Source organism: Apaloderma vittatum, unplaced genomic scaffold (genome assembly GCF_000703405.1).
Source record: "Apaloderma vittatum isolate BGI_N311 unplaced genomic scaffold, ASM70340v1 scaffold20170, whole genome shotgun sequence".
In the NCBI taxonomy this organism is placed as follows: Eukaryota; Metazoa; Chordata; class Aves; order Trogoniformes; family Trogonidae; genus Apaloderma; species Apaloderma vittatum.
The window spans coordinates 1-17,594 of NW_009695286.1; positions in this window are offsets into that span (position 1 = coordinate 1).

A 17,594-nucleotide genomic window follows, 5' to 3' on the forward strand; every position below is an offset into this window, starting at 1 on the left:
TGAGCTCCGCCAGCGCCTTCCAGGTTAATCTGGGTCCTGTTGCCGCCCCTCACCATCCAGCCCTCCCATTTTAGTTTGTATTGGCTTTTTTTTAAGGTGAAATGGAGGGTTGTTGGGCGTGGATGTTGCATTGGGTTGAATACCGATCGTGAAATCGGTTCTCCGGTGGTCCTTTGCACAGGTTAGGGGTGCTTGCTCCCACGCTTCGCGTGCTTCTTGGATTGATTTTGAATTCTGAAAGGCCATAATGCTCAGATTAGGGTTGAGGATCTAAAATACAGAGTGTCGGTAAGCAGGACCTTTCTGACGTGCCTGGTCGGATTGAGATTCAATGTAATAATGCGATAGAGGATTGGATTTTTATTTTTTTTGTTTCTGCTGTTAAGGATGAAAATCTTTGCTATCGTGTTCAGAAATTCACAAAAAAACCCCTTAATCTTCTGTATCTACAGATAAGGAAAAGCAGGCACAGGGATGGAAAGGTTTGTTTCCTGCATGTGTATATAGTGGGTTACTTTCTGGTTTCTTGATGTTCCTTGGTTGTGTAGTGTCTGTGTAGTGTACTGCGCTTTTGAATAGATGAAGGAGATAATACATTTACTGAAGACTTAATGTGTAGGTGAGTATAAAAGTCACTGCATAGTAGGAGCACTTGTGCCTGCCTTGAAATGTCTCCGCTGATTCAGTGTAAAAAGCGAAGTGAAAATATTTACGCAAATGAGATTCTATAAAATTGGAAAGATGAAAGTGGATTAAATACCTTTATCTTTGGCTAATTTTAGCTCTTAAGAGTTTACTGTGTTTCTACCACTACTGAGACAGAGTGCTGCCTGTTTATTTCTTGTTGCTGTTAGACTTAAGTGCCTGAGATCCATGACTGTAAGATTAATGACCCTTTGAAAGACTTCCTAAAACGTAACCTGGCATCATACTTCCTGTGAAGTGTTGTATCTGGGGAAATGGATTTTTTTTTTAAATAGAAGAGCTAGGCAGTATTTTCATAGCAGTTATTCTTTTCATTAATTAGTAAGAGGAGGCTTAGAGAGCATTACGTTCTGTTTCTTTTTATAAAATACTGTGTAATCACCCTTGCAAGGAAAACTGATAAGCAAATGAATGTCACTTCTAGCTATCACATCAGCAGTTGAAATGGATGCTAGTTAGCTATGAAAAGTTAATATGGTTTTGGAATGTAACTTTTGACTAGAGAGCAGGTAGGCTTTTTTAAAGGTGTATTATAAACACCATGGATACGTAGTTCAGGTTTTACTCATTTTATTGAAATGATAAATAAATAATTGTTGTACGAGTGCGTTAATTTTTGTGTTGCTCTCTTGTTCAGATGCCTAACAGCTTAACGTTCTACAAAGAAAAGTAAAAGCAGTCATGTTGTCTTACTCAATGATAATAAATACCTACAAAGATTTTCTTTCTCTTATCACTTAAGGGTTATGAGAAAACTAAATCGGGGATAGTTGGGATGTATCTAGGCAGGGGACTTTCAGTGGACACAGCGAATTCAATAATATGTAAGGATTGCTAACAGTCAAACGCAGAGATTGCTCACAAATTTTGTTATTGAAGTTTCTACTGTAATTGTTTTTGATACACTTGGTGATGCTGGTGCTGGCATGGGAAAAGAAGAGAACTGCCATCACATACACATGAGATACTTCTAAAAGTTCAAAGCTTTCTGATCAGCAAGTGACATATTTAACTTGGACTTCAGCCAATTCCATGCTCTTAAGTTATACTTATTATTTAACAACAATATTATTTATTTATTTAGCAACAGAAATTACAGATTCTCTTGGTATATCTATGCCATGAATTATGCCTCTGTATGTGTCTAACATGACTGACCATTTGAATATACCTTGTTTTGCAAACTCCAGGTCTGTTTTGTTATGGATTGTTTGGTTTCACATTTTGCTCCAATTTAACTCTAAGTGGTTGTGAATTGTGTCCCACTTCTGTTTGCGATACATGTAGTCTCTGTAAAGAAGAATTAGAATTAATGTGTTGAAGTTTTTTAAACTTTAGTCTGAGCAAAGAAATCACATGTATTCCCAAGGAGATTGTTCAAAAAAATAGACCTATCTTTCGCCAGGAATTTGAAATTGTCCAATTCTCAGCTTTACACTGAGAGAGATTGATGAAATAAATTAAAACAAACCAAGTAATAGATATTAAAGTTCCCTAAACTTTATATTTCCTAATTTTTTACTCACGTTTTTACCTTGAAAACCAATCTTTAACTGTTATTTCTAAAACTAGTGTAATAACAACTCTGTTATTTCCAGTTATATGTGTAGTCCATGAAAATTGTTTGCCTTGATCAGGAAAGCTTTACATAAAAACTGATCTATGTTAATGTGTAATGAAACAATTTGAGACACACAGTGCAAAATAAATAGAAAATGAACAATTTTGTGAGGGACTTGGTGATTTCCTTGAAAATACAGAATCTGAACTTCACTAATTGCATTACACTGCGTGATGGTTTTTTGGTTCCATGCTAGTGCTAATTTAATTGAAAGACCATCATGTGAAGAAACATTTATTTATTAAGGTGTTTTAAATGTCTGTCATGCACACTTTATTTGGTTTAGTTGCTTCTCTTGGTTTTGTTTGTGTGTGGGTTTGTTTTTTTTCTCCTTTCCGTTGCTCAGTCTTGTACTTTGGTGCTTTTTAATTAGTTCTCTTGTAGATTGTGTCAGTAATGGAAACTAGAAAACAATTAGTATCCACGCATACTGAATCAGAATTCTGACTTCAGAGCTGTTCTCTTCTGTATGGTCTTGCTTTGTGATGGCTGGATATTCCACTTCTGAGTGTGATGGGGTAGCCACTGATGTAACAGCATTTTTGAGTTAATGTTGAAAGTGTTATTTTAGTAGCAAAAAGAACTCTTTGTTTTTGGGGAGGATTTGTTGTGTTTACTCTTACGGCTATCTTTCCACGCATATAGTGGAAAATATTTTTTTAAACGTAATTGTGGACAGCTTATTTAAAATGGAATTTTAGAAGGGTGTAACTGACTTAAAGCCAAGGAAGGAACTGATATTATAAAAACTAATACAGATGGTCTGTAGATAATACACAATGAATTTTTTTTTCCCCTTCCTGAATTTCTGCCTCGTTATGTTTTTCTCCTCATAATTTTTTTTTAATTTATTTTTTTATGGCTTTGAATGTAGGGGAATTTATTCTCGTCTTTGATCGTGGCATCTGAATGTTTATAGACTATACTGCAGTGATTTCAGCTTTTTGCTCTGTGCACTGTTCTTAATTCTATGCTGAGTTTTTGTTTGGGGTTGTTTGGGTTTTTTTTGAATTTATTTATATTCTTAACAAGCTTCTGCTAATGTGCTGTTTAATGCTGAATGGAGAAATCGAGGGTTAGCAAACTGCTACACAAAGAGGGTGTATTCTTTCTTGACTTGCTAGCCTAATAGTTCGAAGTAAGTGGTGCAAAATTTCATTGGCCAGGTTGTTTCAGGTTGTGCTGTGCAGTGCTGTGTAAAAATCTAGCTGCTAAATCACCTTCATGTCAGTATCCCGATTAATTCTTCATGAGATCCTGTTTTCGATTAAGTGATGACATCCCTTCTGAAAGATGTCTGAATGATCCTTGAATTCAGAATGGAATCTCTAGCACATTTAGAATGCTACTTTTTCTATTCTGTACTCATTATTGAAAGGGCATATACTTAGATTATGTGCTTATTGTGATGCAAGTGTTTGGTTATGTGACCGCTCTGTTTGCTCTTTTGTCATTAATAAGATTAATTTGTATAGTCAGCAGATGCCCTGGGGTTTTCTTGTTTTGTCTGGATGTAGTTTAGCTTGAGTTCAGAGGCACCTGTTGACCAAGTCTGCTAACTCTTGCTGTGCTTTCGAAGTTACAGAATGTAAATATTTGCATTGATGCATATACAGTGTGTGGTAAGAGGCTGCGAGAGCTCAGTTTGTTTTTACTGGGGAGGAGGACGCTTAGAGGAACTAGGTGCCATTCTCAGCTACCTAATAGGTGGCCATAGAGAAGATGGAGCAAGTTTTTTGCAGGCGTGGTCTATGGAAGGACAAGAGCTGACACACATGTTATGGTAGAGGAAGTTCCAGCTGAATCTAAGGGAAAAAAAATTCCTCACAATGATGGCAGTCGAATGCTGGAACAGGCACTTCGTGCCGTTGTGTTGTCCCCATGTTTGGAGATTCAGGGCTTGAGTGGCCAAGACCCAGAGTACCTTGGCCTGGCACTAGCCATGGTCTCAGTAGAGGTTGGACCAAGAGACCTCCCTCAGGTCCCATGCAGCCTGTACCATTCTATTATTATTTTTCCGTGAGTCTGTATAAACACACACACCTTTTTTTGTTTTCCTAGATTTTGCATTTGGATGTTACTCTTGTCCTTTTACTTTCTCCCCTTCGCTGAATACTTAAGATTATTTTCAGGTTATTATACATACATGTTTTACATCATCCAGACTGTACCTGGAAGCTGACAAACTTGTGTTCAGTGCAAGCGGGAATTCTAGGATGGCAATATTGCTATTAGATATCTGAAAAATCTCTAAGATTATTTTCAAGCCATTTTCTTTACAGCTTCTTTTGTTACAAATTAGTATACTCGCATTTCATAGTCATTGTTGAACTTTTTTTTGTTCTTCAAATAACAATAGGACTGAGGTATATTACTTGTTTTCTGTGAGTTTTCTGTGATCTGTAAGTGAAATGTTGTTCAGGTACCACACGAACTTTGGTTTCCATGGTTGCAATGGAACTGATGTTCTGCAGTATGGTGATGTGAGGTATCAATACAGGGAACATTATTCTTCACATTCATTTACTCCGTGCTGGTTTCTCCACCCAATTTCTTTTAGCTGTTTTAACATCTGTGTTCTCTAAATGTACTAGCAATTTACAGTCAGAAATTTAAGCTTTCGGAATTATCATCTTGCCTTGAAGGGTATCATGTGAAAATGCATGAACGAGAGGACTATATTACAGCAGTTTCCAAAGCAGTCAATAAAGAATTGTACTGTCATGTCTGCTGTGGGATCTAAACAAACTTATTCCAAATTTCTGTTGAATAAAACTGGGATACTATAATGAACCAAAGGGCCTCAATTATAGAACTGGTTATTATTTGGGTATTATCTGCACCCTAACCTTGGTGAATGTCTTGAAATATTCCCTGTAAATCTGTTCAAAATAGTTCTTTTAAAATGCTAGTCAGCTCATTACATGGTGTAACTTATTTGGTTCCGAAAAATTCCACCATATAAATTAAATCTTTGGATGTTTTCATATTTTACTGCGATTAAAGATTGCAAAAAGACATAGCTGATGTAAAGTGACTGAATAATAGTAGAAGACATGCTAAGCTAAGATGCTCTAGCTTTTTCACATGTATTTCATTGCAGTTTATGTTCTTTGATCTGAGACCATTCGTTTGCAGTGATATCTGTTTAAAAACTAGCATTATTTTACTTTCCTTGGAAACACCTTGATTTTTGTCGCTTATGTATATATAGTTCTGGAAATGCTCTCCTATTTTGGGGGGCTCTCATAGAATCTTCTACATATTGCATTTTTAAAAAAAAAAGCTTAAAACAACAGCATGTCCCTCTTCCCAATCCTTTAAAAATTGGCACTGCAAGTTCTGGTAATGTGTAACCTCAGAGAAAAGCCGTCTTGGTGGTGAACTGCACTGGCCTGAAGGAGCTCGATCATTTCAGAAGTGATATTTAACAGGATTTCAGCTTGGTCATGCGATCATACAACATGTTGGGCTGGAAGGGACCTTTAAAGCTCATCTAGTCCAACCCCTCTGCAGTGAACAGGGATATCTTTAACTAGATAAGGTTGCTCAGAGCCCCATCAAGCCTGACCTTGGATATCTCCAGGGATGACACCTCCACCCCCTCCCTGGGCAACCTGTTTCCAGTATTTCACCACCTTCATAGTGAAAAACTTCTTCCTGATATCTAGTCTAAATGTACCCTGCTCCAGTTTAAAACCATTGCCCCTCCTCCTGTCACTACACAGCCTTGAAAGCTGTCCCTCCTCAGCTTTTCTGTAGCCCCTTCGGGTACCGGACGGCCTCTCTAAGGGCTCCCTGGAGCCTTCTTATCTCCAGGTTGAACAACCCCAACTCTCTCAGCTGGTCCTCATAGCAGAGGTGGAAGGAGTAGACTATTTGTATGAGTACGCCATTCATAGTGCCTTTAGACCTCATGAAATCAGTGGAATGAAGAAGAGTATAGAATATGCTGGTATGTGTTTGCATTTCTTTACTTAAGACAAGGCATACAGACAGTGGCAGGAAAAATGAACAGAAGTTAAACTTCATGGGTTAAATATTAAGCTTGTGCAACAGATAACCTTAAATTTTTGCCATGGATATTCATAACAAAGAAGAAATCAACACATTCAGGCTTAATCACAGAGCTCTAGCAGCTATGTTCTCGATTTTGGCAGTTATAGAAATTTTGATTTAAGGTACAAAATATACTCTGAGCAAGGGAAGTGTGAATTGCTGTGTTGGCTAGTTTGGAAAGAACAAAGTGGACTGAAGCCCTAGTCTGTCCATTTGGTGGTTTATTCCTGTCTTTGTAAGAGTAACATCTGTTCAATTCCCAGGTCATTCAATGCTTCAGCATCTGTTCAATGCCTAAGATTTTTTTCGTTGTAGTTGCAGGAATTGTTGATGTCTTTTAATTCTGAGTTGCATGAATAAAGTTAATTTCTGAAAATAGTTCTTATTTTCTTTTTAGAAAAAGAGGATTCAGATGCTGAGAAAGCCTGGTAGCTTCTTTTCTTGCTTGAATTGCATGTCAGTGGCATTTTGGGGTTTTCATTTCAGTACTGATAGTTTTTATGTATAAGTAAAATGATGGTTTGAATTTTCTGTCTCAGCTAGGTGAATTCACATAAAGTATCTCAGAATTTGACTGTTTGCCTTTTCTTCAGCATCTGCCTGTATTCCAGGCCCAAATAATGCATTAATGATGCTGTGTAGTGTTCCAGGTGTTTTTCTCACTCTCATGGGTATGAAAGGATTGTGAATTTCTGTATTCCTATTACGTTATGTACCATTCTTAAGTGGATTCAGCAACCTGAATTATTTTTAGTTATCTATATGGTTTTCCAAATTTTACTTCCTCTTAAAACAACTTTACTCTGTAATAGAGAAACAGACATAGTTAGACATCTGCCATAGGATTTCAGAAGAATAGAGGTAGAAAGAACTGATTTTTGGCATCAAGGTATGAATTGGAATATACAAGAAGACCATAGTTTAGAGGATAAAAATAGTTAATTTTCATTGCTGCTGATTTTCCAAATATAATAAAGATATTTTATTCTCCTTTCCTTTTTCCTGTAGCAGATTGGATTTACTTTTTTATAGGTAACGCTAGAGAACTAACCAGCAGGAAAAGTTAAGGACTTTTCATACGTAAAATATTATTGCACAGCATTACTAACTGCAGCAGTGGCTTAACGCCATTCGAAATATCTGCAAACTTTCTGAAGAATTTAGTAGAACTTGCTAAGCACTTGACAATTTTAGTAGATTTCCCTAACGTTGACTAACTTCTTGACCCTGTCCAATTTTAAGTAATGCTGTAATTTCAGAACGCTGTTTAGATCTTTTATCTTCTTTCCACTTTGGCCACTAATGTGGAAGTTGCATATTTTTTGGTAAGGTCATAGCGCACAGTCATCTGCATCAATTTGGAAGAAGGAGCGAATAGCATCTATTCTTATTCCAGATCATATGAGATGATTCTTCTAGCAAACAAGTTGTTTCTCTGAATTTTTTTCTATGAAGTATACTGGGGTTCAGTCTTTATTATTCTTCACTGCCAATAATTTTTAGTTTTATCGATCAGATTGAATTTCTGAGGGACTAAGGCCTTTAATGAGCTTTTCCAGATGTGGTAATTGATCTGATGTTTCTGTTTTCTTCTGGAAAAGTATTTGTGGAGCAAATAGATGGCTTATATCACCAAGTTGGCTGAGGAAGATGGCACACGCAGGACAGTGGGAACTGTACCTGCGAATTCTGTGAAGCACAGAGGCATCGTTGTGAGCAAATCTGTTTTCAATATTTTAGTGTTAAAGTAAAAATGTGTTGTGGGAAATTAGATGACGAAAGTACTGTGCAGATTGTCCACATTCTCTGAAATGGCTTGTTTTCAGCAGTACGGCTCAGAGGCCTTGCTTTTCTGGAGTCATTTGCTGTGCTGTGTAGATGTGGTAGGCACATTTTGTCCTAGCTACTGTTGTCTTCTATGCTTTCACTGTGCATTGCTATAGGGTGAGTTCTATGTCTGATTCTATGTGAAGATAAAAGATTTGATATGACTCAAGATGTGCAGAATGACAGAAGAGAGAAATAAGAATTTGTTTTACAGGCGTATTTAAATTCATAACTGAAGATTATTTCGGTTGCTTTCACCCGACTGTAGACTGGATCAGTAGTCTGCAATAGTAATCAGTATCTTCAAGATCACATTATTGGTCAGTTCATATAAAATAGCTCTGGCTACAAATAATGAATAGATGTAGAGGGAAAAAAATATTACTCCCGCTCTACTTTTTCTTCCTTGCCTCCTGCCTGGTCTGTTAACATTGCCTTTTTGATGTAAAGGTCTGGAAAATTGGTACTGCAGTGCTTGGCTAGTAATCTGCCCCTAGAAATTTTCTCAAAATTTTCTTCGACATCAAAAGTTTCTGTATCTCTCTAATGTTGGGGAGGAAAATGTTCACATTTCACTCTGCAAATCGCCTGATATTATGAGAAAAATGTAGATCTTCAGACAACAAAATGGGCTCTGTAATTTTCATTTCAAATACCATACAAACTTTTTTTGCACAATTTAACAGTACGGGGACCTTTTAGAGCTCATAGAGGTGCCCTTTAGAGCTGATAACCCTTGCCAATACTAATTTACTTTCATTACAGTCCATTTCTAGAAGCTTTTTACTGTATGATCTATCAATCTGGTGGATTTTGATCCTATTTTTAGTCGTAGTGAGGTCTTAATTTGGTCCTTCTTCTATTGTTACTTTTCCCAGTCTACCTTGTTACAGGATGTTGTTCTGCTGAATTGTTTATCTAGTTTGTCTTAATCTCTGTGGAATGGTTCTGTGTCCCTGGAAATGTTCCCTTCTGTAGGCTATGGGTTTCTGGAATGCTAGGTAACAACTTAAACTCTTCTCATTACAATAAAACATTTTCCCTCTACAGTAACAAAACCACCAAATACGCATTTTATTTATTTATTTTTTTTATTGGGGGGTCTTTGTGCACCAGTGACAATGCAAAGGATCTGCTTGCTACGACATGTTAATTTGTTTAACCTTCTCCTTTCCTTGTATATATTTTGGAGAAAGGGAAGTGTGTACAGAAGGGCTGCAACTGGAGCAGGACATCTCTGCTCTGGGCAAAATCTTTCTGCAGTTAGTCAGCACTTTCCATCTTTATTATTGGGAAAATAGCATACTCCACATGTAAGAAAACTCCAGGGTACTGATGAGGATCATGTGGAATCACTTACATTTGTCTGTGTAGAGCTGAGCTTTATTTAGAATGGTTAATGCTGATACAGCTACAAAGCTCCTGACTCCCTGTCAGCTGCATGCACAATTACTCTGGTCCCTGGAGTGTGGTGCTGAGGTACTGCAGCTGACTAGTAATGCAGCATCATGCTAGAATTAACATGAACCAGCTCAAATGTTTTCCCCATCTGTAGTCTGTTTATTTTCCACCCTGAAAAATTTGAACAACTGAAAGCTGAATGTAGTCATCAAATTGTGCACATGAAACTCCTCTTACTTTGTATGAATACTAACCAGTTCTAATTTTGTGTCCTAGGATATTTCAGAGAATGCTCTTTACGATAACCTACAGATGTAGAAATCTTCTTACGCTTGTTGAAACGTTTTACACAGAGAGTGGTGAAACACTGGAACAGGTTGCCCAGGGAGGGGGTGGACGCTCCATCCCTGGATGTGATCAAGATCGGGCTTGATGGGGCTCTAAGCAACCTGATCTAGTTAAAAGATGTCCCTGCTCACTGCAGAGGGGTTGGACTAGATGACCTTTAAAGGTCCCTTGCATTCCAAAACTATGATTCTATGATTTCCTGGCTGCCAGGTCAGCTCACCACATCGTTTGATGCACATCCAGCTTTCTACCAGCTAATTGCCTACAAATTGCAAAAGTCAATATTTGAATGTCAGCAAATCAGCTTTTCTGGACTCAACTGAAATCAAGAAATTTTTCTTGGGAGCTGGGTTTTGCAAATAGGAAATTGAAATTTTGGAAATAAAACCCTGTATTTGCACCTGCTTCTCCTTGGCCCCCTGGATCCCTATGCCATCATTGACTTCTGTAACTTGGTCTGCCACATAGAATGAGCCCTCTCCCGGGAAAATCTCCTTGCAGGTCTTGTCCGTGTCATCTGAAAATAAGTCAGTATTGATGTGTGACTGCTTTAACAGCTTCACTGTTGGTAGATCAGAGACGTGGTGTTCATGGAAAAGGTAGACAGCCTTGGTGCTATGAGAGTGCTTTCCTGCAGTAGCCAAAACGCTGGGATGTTAACACCCTTCTTGCTACAAAACACAGCACTAGGAGAGATGCTATGGGGAAAATTAACTCCATCTCACCAAACCCAATGCATTCTTGCTAACCGAGCATGCAGATTCTATTAGGAAAAGTGTGTCTTCAGTTACTTCTTCTATCAGGCTATCAGGATTTGATTTCTCCTACATGTATGGGTTCATATATCCACTTCAACTAATTATCTGAAGGGTCTAAAAATGGAAAACAAAGCCATCAAAGCAGTACTCGCCAACCTTGGCCAAAGTTGTGGTTGTTACCATGTATCAGTTGAAAAGCAGCAAAAGAAGGGGATATTTTGTGAACTTTCAGCCCTAAAAAAAAAGAGGAAATCTAAGTTATAATATAAAAGAACTAAATGTGACAGACAAACTAGTAAACAGGTTTGGTTTTTTTTTTGCCTGTGTGCATTAATATTCATCTCTACCGTTGTCTCTTTCTGTCAGCTGGCTGTTAATTTTGGATATCCATCTAAGAAGTAAACACTTAAATGTAAATAGGGACATAATTTTAATTAGGTAAAATATTGGCTCTAGGAAAGCTCGCTTTTAACTGCTTGGTTACTTCTGCTTTTCATGTAGGCTGAAAGAATATTTGGTTTCAAATTGGGGCTTATTTTTATTTTGCCTCCAAAGCCACTAACTTTTTCTTCTGCTACAGATTTTTCATAGGTTACCTGAGGTAATTCTTGAGACATTTAAGCTCCAAATATAGAACGGCCACAGTAGAATTCCAAATGATAGCTTTTGAGTGTGTTCCTACATGTTTTATTTAACAGCTTCTCCATTTAGGGTCACATGTTTTGGATTCCAGCTAGTTAAATTTTTAGCAGTCTTTAAGGATGTAATATAACATACAAAGTTCTTGCATTTAGGCTTTCTTACTGTAGATATTCTTGGGTATAATTGCTGATAAGCAAAATGTAATTTTTTTTCTAAGCTACCTTGAGAGAGAACTTTTAAGTTACCACACTGTTTCTCTTGGACGTAGACTCCCTGCCAGATAACAATAACCAGTGAAGCATATTCTTCTTGGGCCAGATAGTTTTAGCCAGACATTATAAATTACACTCCAAAAAACTCTTATGCCCATGCTGAGAGCTGTTCAAGTTGATTTACCTTGTGAAGGGGTGGAGTTTGCATAGTTTGTCAAATTTGGTCTTCTAAGCTCACTGCAATAACCTCCCAGTTACGATTCTGAACTTGCAGCCATTGCATCAACCAAGGCGATTATTTTCTAGTAATCCTGCTTGTAATAGTTCATGTACGTTATTGTTGCACCTAGAAAATAAGCTGTGAATGAAGATCCTGGTGTACTCTTCTAAACGCAGAACGAGAGAATGATTCCTATGTGTTACAAAAGAAAATGAACAGTGTGATGTGGAGACCCAGCAGCATTTGCTCCATGGCTGATTTATCATGATAGCGCAAAAAAACCCAAGCCAAAACCCCAACAGTTAAAAGCTTGGTTAGTATGACATGAATGTGAAATATTTTGGGCTGCCTTCCCAAGTTACTGGGAAAGCTACCTGTCTCCAGGCAGTCCTCTTGCCATATCTCCCTCTCTACCCCATCAATAAAAGCATAGAAGTTTGAAGGCAAAAGTTCTCTTTAGTAGGATTGTGTAAAATTCACATACGATGAGAATGACACAACTTTGCAAACACGATTTAAGTTGAAATAACAATTGGAAAACTATTGTAGAAGAGTCCTTGCCCAAAGAATGTGTTAGCTTAACAAAACTTGCTTTAGTTAACCTGTCATGCTTCTGCGTATGGCTGGTAACCGGATTCCGTGGGGATTGCGTGCATTCTGCTAGCCCTGTGTCAGTGATTCATGGTTGCTGCGTAAACATCATTTTCCAGTTAGTGTATTTTTGCTTCTCAAGCTCTCGGGGTTGAAGTTGCTGGTTTTGGTCCTGCTCAACACTGAGGCTCACGTTTACTCCTGACTGTCTGACATGTCCTCACACAGATGTGTGCCGTAGCCCTTTGCAGCTGCTTTCTCTGTCTTTTTACCCTTTTCCTGCAGTGAAATAGGACTCAATTGCTAGATTTTTTCCACATCTTAGTTCAGGCAAGTGTCACTCTTTCTTTCCCCAGTGTCTGCTCTTTATTGTCTTATCTGACCTGATCTGACCTATAACTACCTCTCTACAACTACCTGAAGTGAGGTCGTAGCAAGGTGGGGATTGGTCTCTTCTCCCAAGAGGACAAGAGGAAATAGCGTCAAGTTGCTCCAGGGAGGTTTAGATTGGACGTTAGGAAAAACTTCTTCACTGAAAGGATTGTGAAGCACTGGAACAGGCTGACCAGGGAAATGGTGGGGTCACCAGTCCTGGAGGTATTAAAAAGCCATGTAGATGTGGTTTAATGGTGGTTGTGGCAGTGCTGTGTTAATGGTTGTGCTTGATCTTAAACGTAAACGATTCTATGATTGTATAACTCTATGGTTATATAGTACTTGATATGTTCTAGGTTTTATTTGGACCCTAAAATTTATTCTAAAGAAGAACAGGATGCAGTGTCTCAAGCTACCTCTTTTCCAAAGAGTAGCAGTCTGGTTTGTGCTTTATTACTAAAATGCAAGACTGAGTGAGGGACTGTATGTTAAGAAAGCATGAGGTGAGGGAGGCTTTCCACTGCATGAGAGTGTGTTGAAACAAGAGATCTCCAAAATGTGTCATGGACACAAGGAAACGGGAGAAAAAAGGAAAATATTAAAATCACTGAAATACATTAGAGAAGATAAAACCTTTATTCAGGTGCAAATACAACTAGAGACGTATGACTTGCAGAGTTGAAATCAGTCTGCATGTTGTCAGTAAGGTTGGGAAATAAAGGATAGTTGTTAGTAATGAACTGAACTTAGAGCATCTGTCATCTTATATCCATTTCCTGCCGTCAGTTAAAAGATGAGGAGCTCTAAAATAATTAATTTACAACTACTGCTTTTAATTTTGAGCTGCTGTGTTTCCCACTTTCCACATGGGAACCTAATGAACAGCATGCAAACTGCAGTATTGTGCATTAAATTTGGGAATATTAATTTCTTACGATAAGTATATGGATTTATAGTAAGTAGTTCCTGTTTATAATACAAGACAGTGTCATCCTCAATATAATAGTATAAGGCAGTGTGGAACTGAGCAGTTGATATCCTGAAAACACAAAAATCTATTTGAGTGTCTTCTATGGATACAACTGTTTCTGTTGGTATATGGTTTAGGCCTTGTTAGGAAAAATAGTGAAGAATGTATTTGCTGTTGAAATTGGTGGCATTAGAGCATGTACCAAAAAAGGTACATCATGCATTTTTTCCTTTTTTCCTGAATTAGGGATGTATTTCTGAGAGTTATATGTGCAGAGGCAGAAGGGTTACAGCTGTAACTACGTTTATTTATAAAATATATATACTGTGTCCTATAATTATTTTTCAAGTGTATGTTCTAAGGAACAAGGAAGAACTCTTCCCATGTATTTTTTGGTGGTTCTTTTTTTTTTTTTCTTTTAATAAACGTTTACTAGTGATATGAAAGGGCTTTTATTGTGATGCAGCAAAAATAAGGAACAAACAGTGTTCTGGACTGAGATAATGAGTTAGCTGAGGTTGATTGCGGTAATCTAAGATGCTGACCAATTGGATTCTAGGAGGATTTTAAAAAATATTTATAGCAATTTGAAACTTAAGTGTGAGATGCAGAAATACCACCCTCTTGTTTAAACATTCTTTTCTTACTCTGAACCTAGCGAGTCATTGTAATCCAATTTTTTTTCAAGGGTTTTATACTTCTAAGAACATTATTAGGAGAAAAAAATCACTTCTTGTTCACAGCAAGTAAAAACTTTATTCCTTTATTAAAATGGAATTTTTGAAAGGTTGTTTTTCTGGACCAAGTTTTTATACCTGGCATTTACAAGTAGTAGCTATATCTGGAACTATTCTTCTAGGATTGTTTTCTAAAAAAAAAAATAAAAAATTATAGGGCATGTTATAAAACCTCCACTTCGACATGACACATGCAGTTTAAAATGGATCATGGCTTTTGTAGACCAGCTTACCCATATTTTATAAGCCAAACAGCTTTTAAGTGGGAAAATATAGGTAAAGTTAATCTAATTTAGATATTTTTTGAGGCCCAAAAGCTTGATTTTTTTAATGTTTTATGCCAGCACACATGTAGATGACATTTATATTATGTGGTGTCAGGCATGTATGAAGCAAAACACGTATCAAGTGCCTGTTTTGACTGAAGTTTGATATTTTTAGGTTGTTGCTGCCACTACTGTTTTGTTGTAAAATAGTGAACATGTTCCTTCAAGTAGTTGTTTTTTTTTTCCTTTTAACCGTGGTGGTTTTTTCAGATATTTTTTAGAAAGAATGGAGAAGATATGAAACACAGATTTCATTAGCTTGTATAGGATGAGGTTGTGGCCCTCTAATGGCTAAGGGTTCTACCTAAGTCAATGTTAGATAATGAAAATCCTGCTATTTTACTTTACTTTACTTTACAAAACTCAAGTGTTTTGACACAGAAGAGCTTTGTGCTGGTTTCTGGATGGAAATGCTTGGAGCTGGAGACTCTGTTGTCAGGTGCAGTCAATTCATATTGAATAAGAAGGCTCATGTGTATAGACACCTAAAATATTGGTAGGTAATCTGAGAAATTCTGACGAATCGATCATGCTGTAGCTAGTCAAAGCCCTGGAGGTCCATTAGAAAAGCTTAGCCTAGGGCTGTAAATTTGGAAAAATTGACTATTAAGACTTAAGTATTTCTAAAAGCAAGGTGGGGCAAAACCAACAAAAAAAAAGGATATGAGAATGGGAAGGCGTGTATTGATCCTTTTCTTTTTACATCAGGTATGCTTAGAAATGAGAAGTTTGGAGAGGTTCGTAAATTCTCTTCACTGAAGAAGGAAAATTATCTTTGGGGTAGCCTATCGTAGAACCCTTCACATAGAAATTCTGTCAGGGTAGGGAGAAAATGTAGGCACCAAGGCTGAGTGGTTGTGCTGTCATAAACACTTGAAGATCAGCATGTTAAATGTATCCAAGAAAGTACTTTATGCACAATGCAGGTCCTGAGGGTGCTCCAGATTTCAAGAGAATGAGTGAGGATGACTGTACTATCATCCTTCCACTTTTCTTTAAGTTCATAAGGTGAAACTAAGGCATACAGTTTTCAGTCTTGATGAAATTTTCAGTGCACTCAGACTGAAAATCTTTTGCATTGTGCTTTCCTTGTTCTGCTGACCACTGTTGGGCTGCTAGAATATAACCTCTCTTAGAGGTTATGTGAAGCAGTTAGACAATTTGTTAGCTATTTTTTGGATGATGTCTGAGTGTGTCCTTTCCAGACTTCTAGGAATTCCATAGATTTCCCATGACTAGACTTACCCACTGGTTATTTATAAGGTGTAAATAACCAATTCGCGATTCACAATAACCTATATTCACAACGTCACCAGAAGTTACTTTTCCTGCCCTCCACCTTTGTAAGCACATGAAATCTGTGAGAAATGAAGCTCCTGAATGACTGACTGGACTTTAAGGTTTTTTTGACGTTTGTATGCACAGAAGAGATTAGGAGGATAAAGGTATCTATTTGAGATTTTTTTTTTCCTATGTCCTCCTTATTTCTGTGTAATAGAGCTTCACATTTTTCGCCAATCTCTGTTCTCAAAGCCCTAGTGAGGACAGCTCATTTCTGTCGTACTTCAAAGGAGTGCTTTCCTGCTTGGCTTTAAAACTAAGGCTCTTTTTACATCTGTGGCTTTAGTTCACCAGTTACAGCCAGTTCTGGGTGCTGCAGAATTCTGATAATGAGACTGTCGTTTTGTATAGGTCACCACAAGGCCCCAAGAACAGAAATCAGATAACAGGAGGCAGTTGGAAAGAAAATGTGAAAACCCAGTAAGTATGTCTTTTAACAAGGAGCTGATTAGGTAAATTCTTTATTCCAGAAGTTTGACTAGCAAAGTTTCAATTACAGTTTCAGAGATTTAAGGCTCCATGGCTTTCCATTTCTGGATGGAGGATGTTTTTTGAGGTTTGTAGATTCCAGCACTTTCATTAGAGGGATACAAGTTCTTTAAAATGCAGAGGTTCCCTGTACATGACAGTTTATTTTCCATATAATCCAGGTAGAACAAATATTAGTAAATATGTAATGTTTTTGAAGGGTTAATCACTATGCAGAAGACTGCGTATTGTAAAGGCTTTCTCTTCCTCCTCCTAATTCTAAGCATCTTCTGGTGGACTTAGAAATGTCGTATTTAGCAGCCAGCAATATCCTGCAGTATATGAAATATCTCTGGAGAAAGAAGATTTTTTTTTTTTTCATAGCAAATAGATTAGTATAATTTATTTGTAAAGTTTTCTTTGAGAAATTCCCAAATTATGATGATCCACTTAACAGAATCCAAATGTAATTCAGCAGATCATTAGTAAAATAAGTATTGGTGGTAGCACTAAAAGGCCAAGTCAGGTCTGGATTAAACTATGTTTTAGTGTTATATGAATACAAAAAGAGATTTAGAGCTTAGTTCAGAAACTTAGTTCAGTGTAAATTATTACCATTTGATACACCAACAGTAAGAGAGGAATTCTGCTAAGTGCATACCTTTGAATAAAACTCAGAATTAAATGTTTGTTTGTGTTCATTTAAAACAAACCAGTCTGAAGAAAAGCACAAGAAGGAAGTGATGGGGGTGTGTGTCTATAAATAGAAAGTTTTAGATATAAATGTTGGATGCAGGCGTCTACTAGAAAGTCCTTGCTTTGCTTTGTTTATAGCTGTAGTTTAAGAACATACAGTAACCTACAAAGCTATGTATGACTGTGTCCTTTGTGTAGGAACATTTCTAGTGTGACAAAAAAAGTCTGAGGCTGAAGAACTCCATACCTCAATAGGAAATGCACTTTCCTGGATTTTGGCAAACTTAGTTTAAGTGC